This window comes from Diorhabda carinulata, chromosome X, assembly GCF_026250575.1.
Source record: "Diorhabda carinulata isolate Delta chromosome X, icDioCari1.1, whole genome shotgun sequence".
Lineage (NCBI taxonomy): Eukaryota > Metazoa > Arthropoda > Insecta > Coleoptera > Chrysomelidae > Diorhabda > Diorhabda carinulata.
The window spans coordinates 25,120,819-25,134,153 of record NC_079472.1 but is presented as its reverse complement, the minus strand read 5'-3'; the positions used below and the strand labels follow the sequence as shown (position 1 = coordinate 25,134,153).

Genomic DNA, 13,335 nt, shown 5'->3' with positions numbered 1-13,335 from the left:
CTTTGATACACAGACACACCAAAACATGAATATGGAATTTCGCATAATGGAACATAAATAACAGAGCTAGAGAAATGCCATTAGTAAATTGTCTTAGACACTTGTTTGAAAGTGAATTTTTAATGAAAGATTGATGCACCTTTTTTTTCAGTTAATCGGCTGGGTGCTTCAGTTTATAAGAAATTTTTATACTAAGATATATAACCTAATAATAGTTTATTGAAAATTTCATTATCTGAGCAAAAATATTTCAAACTAATATACAAACAAATAAAACTACGAAGAATAGTGTGAAGAGAGCTGCTTCCTTCGACTCTAAAACACCTCTTTGTTTACCTCCTTGTCAGAATCTTCAGCATTGGTTGATTCTTGTTGTAATTCTTACAAAACTATCTTATTATAAAATCATTTTCAATGATCCAAATAGAAATGAATTGAGGTGACGAATGTCATTCCATACTATTATCAAGCTTACGCCTTTATTTTCAACTACTTCTAAACCAACACCACCAAAATCACTGGAATGTTGTTAGATCTATTGTGGTCCTCCCTTTTCCAGCCTTATCCTCTTCTGTAATACTTTGCCAATTGCATTCCTATGCCTACTATGTTCGTTAAATTATCACATTAACATAGAATGTGCTCTGCAGTGTCTTCCTTCGATTAGCACAATAGACCTAAGAACTCTATCAACAATACCACCACCTACCAATATTCATTTAAAAACTGAAAAGAGTTTTAACTGTTTTAATGTTTTCACTTATCAGGTATGACGTGAATTTATAACGTAACCGTTTCACTTGTCTTTGAAGTGGTAAATTTCTCCAGCATAATCATGAGTTGTTCTCCACCACAAAAGGGCTCCGATCCAACGAAGGACATTGACGTAGCTTGTTTATCAATTTTATCTGCTTTTCTGTTATTTTCGTAACCTTCATACATCCATATCCAGGCTACCGTAACTTTACTACGTTCACCTGGCATGTTTAGGGCTCACACATAATCTCATACTGACTTTGAGTTTATTTCTACAGAAATATGTGCTCTCACCACAACATGGCTGTCTGTGAAGTGGTTTCTTGTACTCAGCTAGGCTTTCTAGGAAAGTTATACCTTGTGTTAATTCCTGCTTTTACACAGTCGAACTCTCTTCTTGATATAATTATTTTACGAGTAAATTTATTGTCTTGCAACATGCATCTAGCTTATAAGTTATTAACTGAAGACAAGACAGTTTTTTCCATTGCTGATTCCCTTTTTTATTATCATATGGTAGCTTATGAACACCAGTACCAGTTTTTCGAACCCCCTTCCTGGATATTTTTGACCAAAACTTTGGCAATTAGTCATTTCTAAATAGATCTTACTATTTTATTTTCTCAGGATAGTCTGTTCCCAATTCTCCTCGATATATTTCAACAAACTATGATACTGATTCGAAATATTCATAAATATTGGCGATTTTTTCGTATGACTGAAGTATGTACAATCTCTATTTATTCCACTATATTAGGCTCAGTGAAGACAATAATAACTAGCTAGAGCAATAGAAAATTTCTACTATATTTTAACCGCTTTTGAAAATACTGAAAGACTCATACCGTTAGTTCTTATGCACGAAATTTTATTTAGAACGTGAATCAAGATAAATTATAATTATATTCGTAATTGCTATAAAAATTATATCGACAATGAATTTCCTTCATTTTTTCAACTAAATATGGAATCAAGTTGCAATATAGGTACTACATATTCACGTGATTAAACCATAAGTATCTAGTAGAGACGTCGTATTCAATATTCAAATCATGAAATGATTTCCTATGTTTCCATAATTTCTACACAAATAAAAATAATATTTCCCTATATAATGTTAATACGCAAAGATGTTTGACATCAATTCACAGGTATTAATTTCCCTGGGAATGGAAGACGAGAGAAGAAAATTTTCTATTTCGTTGATATGCATTATTCAACGCTTCGGGAATGAGTTTCAAAAGTTGTTTGAGAATCCTTCATAATTTAATGACTGAGTGAATAACTATAATTTAACCTTGGTATTATTATTTGAATTTAGAAAATATTAGACCACATTGTATTCATAATATAAAGATGAAGTCAAGTAGTATTTCAGCAGGCTATACATCCTTTAACAATCAACTATTTTGGTAATAAAATTTTCATTGGTCATTTATATCTGTTCAAACGTGTGTTTCGGTGACTTCGAAATCTATATTGAAACCAAGCATCTGAGGATATAATGTATTGCTGGTTAATAATAAAAATGAGGTTGCTTTTGGAACCTATTTTGAGTTATCAAATAGAAAATCTATGAAGAAACATCTATCAATATGGAAAAGCCGAAAAATTTGCACCCAAAAGTGATGTACGCAATATTTTATAGATGATGAAAATGGACCGTGAAATGAGAGTATCACAAGTATCAAGAAACAATAACTTATTGAAAGGTTTTCAAAATATATAATCATTAATGTGAAAAATGAAATGTACTCAAGTTCAAGAAGGGAATGCAATTCTTACTAATAGATATTTGATATTGATGTAGGATCATCGATATAGGAGGAATATTAAACACAAACGTTATAAGAGTCTATTTGAGATTTTTGGAAAATGTATCCTTATTATGATTTTTCTCAGAACCATCTTATCTTTTACATAGAACAGATATCTCATTACTTATTAAATAGATTAAGAAGTTATCAATACGTTAAAAGAATTAAAAAGCATTAATAAACCATTGTATATCAGAAAAACATATATTTAATTATAAAAATTTGAAAAAACATAATTAAATACAAGAAATAATATTTGTAGATAGAAACCAGGAAGCTTTCAATAATGAAAAAGATCTAAACAATTTCAGTTAAATTTATTATTGTATTTTATGAATTTCAATGTGGTTGAAGCAAATTGTATTCATGTGGTGGTGATTTATTAATTGATTCAATTACTCAATTTGTCAATGTCGAATTATATTTTGATAAAGACCAAAATTAGATCGAAACGTCCAGGGTATCATCCATAAAAAAAGCCATTAATAATTACGAGACACAAAATCGAGCAATCAATCAGCAAAAACATAAAAAAAGTTGTGAAAATTGGAAAATTGTATAAATAAAAAAATTAAGATAATATTTAAATATATTAAAATATCAGTAACATCTATATGGTTGTATATGAAACAACCAAAATTTGAAATATTACATGAAATCTAATTATTATAGTGCTGTGGCGTTCTTGCATATGCTCGTAGAATATTCATATACATTTACAAATATATTAATTAAGAAGAGGGATCAACATCATGCTTTCTCATTTATTTAAATATAATACGAAAATCTACCTTTAGAGAAATTCCACGTTTAATACCTGTTCGTTTTACACTGAATTATTTTGAGAACGGTAATTAGTAAAACTAATCCTGTAGGGAGTGACCTAATGGAAAATACCCACCAATCTATCGAAACTGTTTTTATTTGAATAAGTACAAATAATTGATATTAATTTTAATATATATGTTTCAAAATTAGTCCCTTTTAACAATTTTTAGATAGATAAAAATTGACGTTTCAACTAATTTTAAGTCTATAACAAAATATGATATATTTTCATTTATAGCTTTTTTGTTCTTACGAATGTGAACCATTTCTAAAAATTATCTTCTTTGTGTAACAGATTTCGTTCCAAGGATTTTTGAATCTCTATAATTGAAATTATGGTTTTTTGTTATTTCATGGTTCGTTGGTTTATCGTATTGATGACCTTTTAGTCTATTCTCTAAATACTACCCTATCTAAACAGTAATTATATACATCAAATGCCTTGTACTGATTTTGACACTATCTACGGAATAATAAATTAAAGAAATTTTCGACGTTTCGCCATTATCAAGAGAGGGTGGTGATAGGATGGTTATTCGTTCATTGGTAAGAGGTGATCCGATTCCATGGTTTCAATCTGCTTGCTCCGCGCAACGAATCACCTCTTTTTGGTTAATTACAAGTCTTCAATCTGACTACTACTTGGAATTTCAAGAAATCAAAAGATGAAACAAAAAAAATATGAAATGATTAAAATAGAGAGAAGATGCTAAGCATATTATTTTTATTTCTATTGTATTCATATATTTTTTGTTTCAGTTTTCTCCTTGATATGTCAAGGAGTAGGCTGATTGAGACCTTGGAATTAATGAATAACCACTATAACCTCCCCCTTTTTTGATAATGGCTTCAAAGTGGGAGACCCCAAAATTCCAACCCTAACCAATGACAATATATATATATATATATATATATATATATATATATATATATATATATATATATATGATGGTCGAAATATAATGTAAAAATATAAACATTTTCCATCTAAATGAGGATATTGAGAAATTGAAAATAACTTACATACTTAATTAAACAAGAATTACGGTATAATAAAAACATTTTTCATGAAATGTAAACTCATTTGAATCAAAAAACAACTTTTGAATGACAATTAGACATAAGTATTGTGTTTATTGATTATGGCTGCTATTCAATTGGATTTTTTATTGAAATCTATCGAATAGAAGATTATGTTATATTAGGTCGCTATGGATGACAGTAACTTTGATATCAGACGAGATTTGGCGTCTAGTAATGTTTATTATAACTATAATATATTAACTATTCATATACCTTGTGAACGCGTTTTTTTAAATATTTTATTCAATATATTGATATAAATCTTCAAAAGTTTCAATAATTGTGTATTATTACGGAAATTCCTGTTTTTAGAAACAACAATAGAAAAAAATTAGTTGAATAAACTTAGTATAAACTATGTATATCTCGTAGATTCTAATAAAAAAAATTCCACGATATCCTTAACGACAAAACCTTTCAAAATTCGACGTCGCTTCTAAAGAATTTTAATTCACAAAAACAATTGAATAGCAATCAAAATCAATAAACTCCATATTTACGAAGTATATAGTAACTAAAGGTTTTGTTGCATCATATATCAATTGGAACGAAACCTGTCGATTCATTCTCACTTAATATCATATGTGGTTAATGTTTTGAAGCTTCAGTATTATGAATATTATAATATAATAAAGTCACGTCATACTACCAACAGAAACTTTCTCATATTAGATTGATGACCTCTAGGTATAACATATTATAGCGCCCACTCCGATGTTATAGAAAAAGACGTCCTTCATAAACCAACGTCTCACCCTCATAATTTTTCATCGTCTTGTCTTGTAATAAATAATTTTGCTTCACTATATAACATAAGCCACTCCAATAAAAAGACAGAGTAAAAATCCGTAAATGAATTATTGAAATCTTTATCTTTTATTTCCCACTTTTCTCCTTGTTTTTCATATCCATTCCTGACCATCTGTTGTGTTTGATGGTGCAAGAATAATATTAAAATAATATCAAATAATCGTGAAATATATGTGAGCGCACTGCGGATATTTTTCACAACGGAATAGCAGTTTTCAAATGTGTTGCAGGAATAACGTAGTGTTTGTTTAATGGAATGAATACACTTCATCAACGTGTTGAAAGTTTTCATAAAGCACTTTTAAAGACCATTTAAACTCCGAATGCATCGGCGGTACAAGGTTTGTGGATGTACAACAATGTAATACGTAGATGAGCGGCGATTCTAAACTAATAATTTAGACAAAATGCATGTTGACAGTTGTTAAGAATCGCTAAAATATTGATTAAATTTAATAATATAGTATACAAAGATAAAGATAAAGCACCTATTTTGAAATAATAAGCACAATTGAATTCCAAATGAATTGCACTCCACTTGTTAGCATTTACCAGATATTTTGTAGTAACGTTATTGAGGAATACCTTTGTTCTAACAAACACAATCTTTATCAATGGAATTGGGATTTATCAAATAGTGCAAATTATGCAGATTATGATAAAAAACATACTGGACCTCATTTGTTCAACAAACCTTAGAAGATTGATGAAATCTGCAGCTTAATTAACAAAGGCAACACATAGGGGATGCCCCTGTAATGATGGGAGGAGCCCGGGAGTTAGAAAGAAATGTGAACCGCGTTTACAACTTAATTATATTTTCCACTATGTGACCCACAAACCAGAAGTAAAAACAAGAAACGGACATTTCGCCATATTGTGTTAATATTTTCTCACCATGGCTCTCTACCAATATAGATAAGAGAAGATAGGGTTAACTGGTACAAGTGATAGTCGCGCGATCTATAACACTTCAGAAGGGAACGCAACTGGGTCTACCTACGTAACATAATATAGTAAAATCCGTTAATATTTACCCTTTATACAGATACGAAAGCGTGCCATTCAGTAATCAATATTTAAAAGAGTAATATTCCTTACTTCAATTCGATTTTATTTCATTATTTCATTATCTAGTTTTTTTATATTATTTTATTTAAAAAAATTTACGAATTTAATTTCTCGTGGCAGTTTGTATTTTCTTTTTAATGGGAAAGAAACACGAGGAGATTGGTTATATATTAAAACTATAACTCAAGTTTGTTTATTTATTAGAATAGTTTTGTTCTATCTACTCGTTATTGTCATCCGTATTCCCGTGTTTTAATCAATATTTTTCGCATAACACCCAGCTGTTACACAAAGTTGAAAAATGTGAATGTTATTGCTAGGACGCTGTAGACACAAAGATCAACACCATTACTAAACACTAACGGCTAAACTAGCAATAAATGCTAGACGTAATTGAGAGCTGCAAGCCCCAGTCTTCTTTCTATATTCCTCATATTATATTATTTACTATATAACAATTTCAATTCGTTGTGGGATGTATTTCTTTTTGATTCATCATTTTCCAATTTTTTTCTTAAATATTTACCTTTGTTCTTATAAAAAGCTAGTAGCTTCCAAATTAATTGTTCACTCTCCGTGAATATCACACGGGGTCGTAAACTGGGCGAGAATAGTACTATTAGGAGATTTAGTCGTGATCAATGCGTTTCTAGCGTATATACTAGTATTTGTTTCGATTTTTGTACGAGTGAAATAATAAAATTTACTATAATTTATTAAAGAAATAAATTCATACATTTTATTTATATATAATAATAATTAATAACATTTCCTTCGTCAGAGAAATGTAGACTTGAATCCATTATAAAAAAGTTTCTGTTGCCACTTCGATCTTTCGATAGTTCTCGACATATATTATTAGTGGCACAAAGAGTATATCATTTTCGTATCCAATCTCGGACCAACACACGTTTCTTTTTTTAACATTTTTCAAAAGCTGTAATTTATTAATTAAAAGTTCACACACAATTTTTGCACCTTGCTGCTTAGCCATGTTTAAACATAATAAAAACACAATTAAATAAATAAACGTACCATGAACAATAAGATGTTAGCGGTGGTTCATTTCTGGTCACCTGGACACCTTTCAGACACAATTCGTGGCAACTGGAGGTCGTATATTATCGGTCGGAAAAATCAAGCAGTCGTGAGACATGCGCAGAACGAGTAGTATTCTCGCGTTACTTTTACTATGGTCAAATACTAAAAGACTTTAAGGATATTGAACTTACAAATCTGATAAAAAACTTATTATAGATGTTTAGTTTGAGCTTGACAATAAATCAACTCTCTAATTTACTTTTAAAGTATTAACCGATGAAAAAAGAGGTTTTACTTGTAGTACTGATATATAACCTTAAGATAAAACTCCCTTTCAAAGAGAAACCTTGTTATTCTCTCTTATGATCAATGATCGAATCATCATAGATACTTTTTGTACTAGAGAATATTTTCATTCTATGAAAAAATCTGCCGTTCTCTTTTTTCATTATCGAAAGTTCTTAAAAAGTGTGGCATACGAAATTTGAGCATTATATCAAATTTGAAAGAAGTATCAGCAATATATTGATACGAAAAAGTTTGCGAAATGGCTCCGTAGGCCAGTCCTGTCCAGCTAAAATGGAATTTGAAGATTTGGTGAAGGCGCATATTGCGGAATTCGTTTTATATTCGAATCAAAACAATTTCTTATAGTGAGCGGTGAATTTACATTGTTTATTTTGAATAATTTTCATGAAGGTCTATTCATTTATTTGTTTTGCTTCTTTTTGGGATAGGTACATAGGTACATAATGTAGTGTATTTGGTTTATTATAAATAAATAGTCGTAGTGAAAAGAACGAATTAGTAATAGAAATTGTTTAAGTGATATTTATATATAAGTAACTATAATTAGTGTATTGTCTAGTGTGTAAATAAATTAAGAACGTGAACGACAGTGTTTATTAATTCACCCCATAAATAGAAAGAGTAACTAAATACGAAAAACATTACATTTATCATTTTTCGTACTTCAAACAGTATTTTGGATTATTTTATTTAGTCAGTCTAGTCAGTTGTAATGTCTTGTGTTTCTCAGTTTTCAAACCCTTCCAGTCCTAATCATTATAATTTCTTAACCTCACTTGTTCGTAATTTACATTCGGATTTTCGGATTCTCAGGGCTTATCCTGTCTTTTTATAATGCCGTTCATAATAAATATTTGAGATATCATAAAAACAGGAATAGTAAAGCTGTTAATTTGAATCTTTTTCAAATATTCGCTGTGCCACTTTATATTATTTACCTAATCCAACATTTTTTTCTAAATATAACGGTCAAGGTTACCAGCATCTCCGTAAAATAATATTTATTAATAATTTAAAGTTATATAGAAAATTTGCACGATTTCTCCTTGAAATAATTGTTCTTATAAAACTACGTAATACTATGCTCCTCATAAATTGGATTTCTCACAAGGAAAAGCAGACTCGAAACTTCGAAACAATACACTCATTATTATCTGAAACTATTAAATTATACAGTGTGGCTGTTTAAAAATTAAGTTATTCGTAATGGTCTAGCGATGCTGATCAAATAAAAAATATAAATAATATGTAAATAGTTTTTCTCTCAAATACGATGGGCATCCAGAAAAGGAAAAACTATTTTATGTCTTTAGAAAGTGAAAAAATAACTCTTACAGAAACAAGTGCAGCTATAGCTATGTTTCAGCTATTTTTCATTATAGCCACTACTAGAATTGAAACATTACTGGTATCGTGAGATCAACTTTTGTATCTCTCTGTTGTAGAACTCTGTCGTATGTTAATAGAACCAGCTTCTCGATGTTGTCAAACTCTCATCTGAGGACATTAATTTCATTAGGTGAAAGAAAACGTTAGAAGCACAAAGAGCAAGAGCAGTTTTGTAGATTTAATGATCAAAAGACTATCAACCAAATTCTGAGAAATCTGCTGCTGTATATCAAGCCGTATGTGGACGAATATGACAGATTTTATGTATTGAAGAATCTTATCACCGATCGATTCTCGCAGGCAGTAGGAGAAGGAATGAGTGCTTCCATTTCGGGTTACTGCTACCACGCTATAGGCACGAAACGGAACATATACATACATATATATACATATACATACATATACATACATATACATACATATACATACATATACATACATATACATACATATACATACATATACATACATATACATACATATACATACATATACATACATATACATACATATACATATATATATATATATATATATATATATATATATATATATATATATATATATACATATACGCATCCGCAACTGACACGGTTGATTACGTTTCTTCAAGGGAAAATCATTGCGGGACCTTTCTAAGAGTGCCTCGTAAATAAATAGATTGAAATAGTTTTCATGGGTCCAATTCTACTTCTGTCCTCTCACTATAAAATATGATGCAAATGAAAGTGATAAATTCATTATTTCGTATACCGGCGACTTCAAGAAAAAATCCTGAAACCTGTCGATTTTTATTTTGAAACAAGCTTATCATAAGGATACCTTTTTATTTTTAGTTGTTATACATTAGTTGAAAGGTCTTTTAAATACCCATTCAGCCATATCAATATCTCTGAGTAAATATGTTTGTATTTGTATCAATAAATTTTTATTATTACAATAAATTGTATAATTCATTGAAAACAACGAAACCTAAATTAAGTGCTCAATTCGTTCATCTTCACCCTCCTCCAACTGATACTTTTTCCCAAATTACAACGTTTCCATTAGAAGTTTGTTAGGGATGAGGCTTTTGTGAAAAAAAATCAGAGCTTTGTATATTTTTAGCGTTCTTTTCTATTATGTATTGACATTAGGGCATTGTTCAGAAAATACAGACAGTTTCATCCGTTTTTATCTCTCATTTGAAAAAATCTCTTAAATGACTTTGTGATTTTCTGTTAATGTATGTTCTATTTTTCACATCAATTTAAAAATGATTGTTAATTAATATACGAAAATAATGTAAAAAAAAACATTAATACATATTATAAACTACCTCGTTGGTAGGAGTAGCATATTAATTGGTGCAAATCCGATTTGTTCTACTTCTTTGAGAGCTCTTTTAAAAAGGTCTATTTGATTTGAATACGCTCACCTTGTACGAGAGAGTAACGAAGAATCACTTGTTAATTTTATAATTCAGTCTATTCTCCGCCATGTAGAATAAACACAGTAAAACTAGTTCGGTACGTTGTTTGCATAAACCGATATTGTTTAATAAGCAGCAATGTCGCTCTGTACACTTTTTGGATCACAATTTTATAAAATTGTAACAAAAATGATTCGTGTTTATAATTTCCTAAATTGTGTAATCTTCTTATTATTCGATTTGATTCGGTTTAATATCTATAAAAATGTTCATCTTCTGTAAGTGGTTATGTGAAAATTAAAGGTGGATGTATACAGGTTATGGATATAAATTATTAAAACAAGTGAATATCAACATAATTATATCAAAATAGTAAGTGGTGTAGATCTGACCTAAAAAATTTTCATATTAATATTATCATTAATCGATGGAATACATTTTTATTCCTGATATATTTTTCAGTAATAAAAGGCACATAATCGGTAGGCAAGGTAAATGAATTAGTTAAACTAATTGTTCTTTGCGACTGTTTCGCCAAAAATGCAAAGCCGCGAAATTGCATCTAGAAAATGCCATAATTAGGTGCCAAGTTCAACAATTAGGTGCTCTGTAATTTTCACATCAACGGAATACTCAAAGATGCGGTGCTAGGAAAACATGATGCCAGCAACGCAATGAAAATAATTACAATACATTGATTGTTAAGGTAATAAAATAAGGTGCTTATTAGGTGCTGAGGAGTCAATATCGTGAAAATCCCCAAATAATTAATAAACGTGTTAATTTCCGGGAAATTTTAAAAATCAGGTAGGAAATTTGGATGGCGAAAATCATATGTGATTGATACTATTATAAAAAAGGCAAAATATAAAATAAATTTTTGAAATGCTGAATAATTAGGTGCTTTAATGGACAAAAGAAAACATTGCAATACATTCAACTTTATGGGTGATAAAAGCATAAAGCCGCCATGAGTTTTGTAATATGTCCAGAAGAAGATCTTCGAAACTGTTAGAGAATGAGGTGCTAATTAAGTGCTCACTAAATAATTAAAAGACAGTCGAGAAATATCATTTCTACAGTGGTTGGAAACCTGGAAACCACCATGCCTGATGTACTAAGTCCTATTAGGTTTTTTCCATTTTGTAAACTGACATAGAATTAAGTGCTAATTTTAGGTATTCACTGAATTATCAGGAGACAGTTAAGAAATATTATTTCTACATTGTTTAATGACCTTAAAACTACTATGCCTGATGTACTGAGTTCTAGTAGAAATTTTTTATTGCTAAAACTGACATAAAATGAAGTGCTAATTAAGTACTCACTAAATAATTAGGAGACAGATCAGAAGTATCGTTTTGGTGTTTGGAGACTCTAAAACCACCATGCTTGATGTACTTAGTCCTAATAGGATATTTCCATTTTAAAACTGATATAACTGATACACCATTTTAAAAATTCATTTTATATTTTGCATTTTTTATAATAGTATCAGGTACCCTGAATTTTTCTTCCATTCGCATATGATTTTCGTTATGCAAATTTCCCACAAGCACCTAGTGTTTCTGCTTATTTGATACCTGATCGAGTATTGATCTTAATTTTAGAGATACCTGAGATACCTTTAGATTCGTTATCTCACGGAAATTAACTCGTTTATCAATAACTTCACGATATTAACTCTTCAGCACCTAATAAACACCTTATTTTATTACCTCAACAATTAATGTATTGTAATTATTTTCATTGCGTTTCTTCACGTTTTTCTAGCACCACAACTTTGAATATTCCGTTGATGTGAAAATTACAGAGCATCTAATTTTTGAACTTGGCACTAATTTCTCGACTTGCGGTGCTGGCGAGACGGAGCTCGTATAAAGATCTATTTAACATGACTAATCTTAGGAATATCAACATCCCTATAGTTCATATTTGAAAAATATGGCATAAGAAAAACGGACCGTATCGTTCTATTTGAAACATTTGACTTATATACCTTCTGTCTTCAATTGCTTTATTTTCAGTTACTGTTTACAGCTTTGAAAAATATCGGGACAATGTTCGCATTCTCATTAAACCACATAACCACTCGGCTTCTCTTTGAGCTTCTTATATAATCTGGCGTCCACTTATTATTCTCTGCTGTGTTCCTTCAGTGTGTTCGTTTGTTTATAATTGCTCTTGTAAGACTTTTTTATTTTATTATTTTTTTTTAAACACATGTATACTATTTTTTTGATATCTCTAGTTTACAAAAAGAAGATGTTCATAATACATAAAGTCTTGATACGCTTTTATTAGTGTGGTGCGCGTATTAAAATGTCTGTTGCACTTTTCAAATAAAACTATTTCAAAAATTACACGAATATTCATACAAGATACAAGGGAACTGTATGCCAATTGCTTATATATGAATCTGAATAGCATAAAGAAGAGAAGATGACAAGAATCAATAGAATTTATATTAATGTTTAGTTGACTTTTGGTCTTCTCGATATCCGATAATATAGGTAGCTCGTCAATTATTATGGACAAAGATGAAACTTGCAACAAGCGTGAACGGACACCGACGAATTTACTGGAATGAATTTAAAAAAAAAACTCTAAGCTGGAATGTTTTTCCCTGTATTTGTTTTGCTGCCCCATATGCGTAAAATACCAGCAAACCATAGACTGTCATTTAGAGGACGCGTGCAGGAGCTTGTTGAGCAATATGCGTATGGACAGGGTCGTTTTCTTACATCAATACCTCAAGTTTCTTCCTACTCTGGCAGTTCATATGTTTCTTTATCCACTTATGCTGCATCAGTTTCACAT

General features: G+C 30.0%; 1 protein-coding gene across 3 annotated transcripts in view; it reads left to right on the top strand.

The window, feature by feature from the left end:
* LOC130900754 (rap guanine nucleotide exchange factor 4) overlaps window positions 1-13,335 on the top strand; it is a 302,255-nt gene that overhangs the window by 177,066 nt on the left and 111,854 nt on the right. The window contains exon 1 of one of the 3 annotated variants that reach the window (XM_057811610.1): window positions 10,599-10,887. The exons of 1 other annotated variant lie outside the window; for it this stretch is intronic. The gene's annotated coding sequence lies outside the window, so the exon portion shown is untranslated. Of the gene's footprint in view, window positions 1-10,598; window positions 10,888-13,335 lie in introns of those variants that run through there. One more of the 3 variants, XM_057811611.1, reaches the window with a different exon arrangement.